The 2,954-nt window shown below is 61.4% G+C and overlaps 1 protein-coding gene across 3 annotated transcripts in view; it reads right to left on the bottom strand.

Annotated features, from left to right (window-relative positions):
- RARA (retinoic acid receptor alpha) overlaps positions 1-2,954 on the bottom strand; it is a 45,284-nt gene that overhangs the window by 34,779 nt on the left and 7,551 nt on the right. The window contains exon 1 of one of the 3 annotated variants that reach the window (XM_007465195.1): positions 1,200-1,370. The exons of 1 other annotated variant lie outside the window; for it this stretch is intronic. The gene's annotated coding sequence lies outside the window, so the exon portion shown is untranslated. Of the gene's footprint in view, positions 1-1,199; positions 1,371-2,954 lie in introns of those variants that run through there. One more of the 3 variants, XM_007465197.1, reaches the window with a different exon arrangement.

The raw sequence follows: 2,954 nt of genomic DNA, 5'->3' as shown, positions 1-2,954 counted from the left end.
TTACTGAACCGCTTCCCCAGAACCCTGCCCTATGACCACTGCAGCCAGGGAAGGGGACAAGAGATATCCCTGAATCTCCTAACCAGGAAACTGGAGGAGGAATGGCAGTTAGGAGCGGAAGTGAGGGTTGGGGGTAAGCAGCATGGGGTGGGGGAGTGGGGGAGTGTTCCTCTGAAAACACACACACACACGTGCACTCATCTCGCAGGTAGAAGGCAATCTGGTTACAGAAGAGGGAGCTGGCACTAGTGGGGGCCAAGGGTACCCCTCCATGCCAGCACGTGGGCAACCTATCCAAGGTAGGATGAATGGTGGAAAAGCGTCTCCAAGACCGGGGGGCTTTTCTTATCTGATTTCCACATGAGTTGGTCCCCATCCCCAGCCTAGCACACTGGAGGCCTGGCCTCCTTCTCACGGAGCCCGACAATAGGGCGATGTCCAGAGAGGAGAAGGGGCATTGCCAAGCAGATTTTCCAGCGCCCCCCTCCCACATACACATCTGGCTAGCAGCTTCCCCGCCTTCTGGGTGGCACCAGGTCCCAGACACCCTCAGCAGTGCAAAAACGACCAATCTATTCCTTCCTCCCTACACCCGCAAAAGCTTCCATGACCCCATGGTGCCACTCGACCCAGAGACATCCCTCCCTGGCTGCACCGGCTCCCGTCCCCAATTCTGACGGCTCCCCGTGCTCCACGGGGGACACCAGCTGAATGGGCCCCGCCCCCCAACCGGCTGCCTCTGGTGGGGGTGGACCCCCGGGCTGATTCTCCCCAAACCACAGGGCGGCTCAGATAACAGGAGGGAAAGAAGGAGGGGGCTAGTCCGTTGGGCATCCGATCTCTCCCCAAACAGGTTTGAAAGTCTTTTTGTTTTGCTTGTTTGTGAGGAGAAAAGTGAGAGACAGCAAGAGTTCCCAGCGGCGGTTCTGCCACAGCTCGGGCGCCGGAGACACGCGCGGCAGACGGCCCCAGACGCCTCACGGCTTCGCGCGAAGACACGGGCGCAGACAGACGGACAGACGGGGCTCCCCCACCCAGAGCACGGTGGCGCGGGGTTGGGAAGCCTAGGAAACCCCAGGTTCCCGTCGGGACCCGCCCGGCACCGGGTCCCCGCCCACGGGTCCTCTCAGGAGCAGGCCAAGGGGCCGCGATGCCTGCGGGAGCCGGAGGCTCTCTAAGATCCCCGGGGGAGAGGTTACCTCGCAGTTGGGGGAAGCAATCCGTCCGGGTCGCCCGCGAGCACGGCGTCTGCCCTGACCCTGAGCCTTGGAGCCGTTCGGCGTCAGGGGTTGCGGGGTCCAGGGAAAGGAGCGGTTTGGGGGGCCGCGGCTCAGGGGCGCGGGGCGAAAGCAGCGGCCATGGCGAGTCACGTGCGGAGGCTGAAACTTTACCCGGAGCCCCAGACCGGGGGGCGGAGGGTACCGAGCATCTGGGAGGCCCTCACCCTCGGGCCCGCCCCCGTCCGCCCTCCGACCAATCACCAACCAGGGGCGGGCCCACAGTATCACGCCCCCCCCTCCCCTTAACAGACCCGGGAAAGGGCGAGTCTTAAAGGAGCCGCGCCTAGCAGAAGGCTGGACCGTGGGAATCTGGGAGAATCCCTCCCTCTGCCCCAAAAGGAGACATTCAGAGCGAGAAGGGGGAGTTCTGCGCAAAAAATGGAAGGAGGGCTCGGTAGAGAAAGGACTGCACTGTGCCGTATCACACTCCCTTCCCTCCAACGACACACCCACACTCACAAGGGCAAGGATCATACGCACACACCCCTCACACCTAAACCGGGGTTTGAGGGGCTGCGACGTAATATGGAAGCGAATACAGTGACTCCGGCCCTATCTGTCAAGCCCCTGACTCCCATAATTATAATCCTTCTCCAGGAACCCCTTGAAAATGAGAGCTGTGTGACCTTGAGCAAGTCTCTTCCTCTCTCTAAATCCTAATTTTCTCACTGGCAAAAAAGGAGTGCAAAAGCAGGTAGACCGGGCTTCCCTGGTGGCGCAGTGCTTGAGAGTCCGCCTGCCGATGCAGGAGACGCGGGTTCGTGCCCCGTTTCGGGAAGATCCCACATGCCGCGGAGCGGCTGGGCCCGTGAGCCATGGCCGCTGAGCCTGCGCGTCCGGAGCCTGTGCTCCGCAAATGGGAGAGGCCACAACAGTGAGAGGCCCGCATAACGCAAGAAAAAAAAAAAAAAAAAAAGCAGGTAGACCACCCTCAAGTACACCTGCTCACCTCGTCTCCCCCAAACACGTTTCCAGCTCAAGTGGGTCGGAGGAACTCTGGCCCAACCCAACCCTTCAGCAAACCCCAGAACCCTCCCCCAAAAAGGACAGCGGCTCTTGTGATCTTCCAAGACCCGAGTAGGGGGCGCCCAGGAGCACCCCTACATGCTACGGGACTCTCAGACCCAAAGCTTCTTTCTCTTGGCCCAGGCTGGAGGAGCCAGGAAAGCTCGCATTCTTGTTCCAGCGGGGCAGGATCTGAATTACTCTCCCTCTGCAGAGACCCCCATCCCCAACACAGCCACAAGCCCCCTCCGAGCCTGCTGCTCCGTTTGGGAGGACCATCTCCCCACCTCTAGCAGTCCACTGGGGGAGAGAAAGAGGAATCAATAGGGAACATCCCCCTCCCCGTCCCCGGTCAGTGACCCCACAGGACTTCCCACTGGAAGGGGAAGTGCCACACTCCCAGGCCTCCACCCCAGTGAGGAGACTCAGCCTGACCCGGCTGGCAGAGCTCTCAAACCCACCAGCCCGACGGCCCCCGCTTTATAGACAAGGAACCGCAGGCTGGGAGTGGACACGGGTTTAGTCCCCAGTCACCCTGGCACCGGTTGCACAGCCGGGTCTAGGACCGAGGTATCTGATAGTCTCTCTCCAGCTTTGGGGCCCCAGCCTAGGTGAGGTAGGACAAGCAGGGTCGGCGGGACGCTGTGCCCTGAGGTCCGGCGGCACAGG

This window comes from Lipotes vexillifer, unplaced genomic scaffold (genome assembly GCF_000442215.2).
Source record: "Lipotes vexillifer unplaced genomic scaffold, Lipotes_vexillifer_v1.1 scaffold591, whole genome shotgun sequence".
Lineage (NCBI taxonomy): Eukaryota > Metazoa > Chordata > Mammalia > Artiodactyla > Lipotidae > Lipotes > Lipotes vexillifer.
This window is presented reverse-complemented; position numbering and strand designations above follow the sequence as displayed.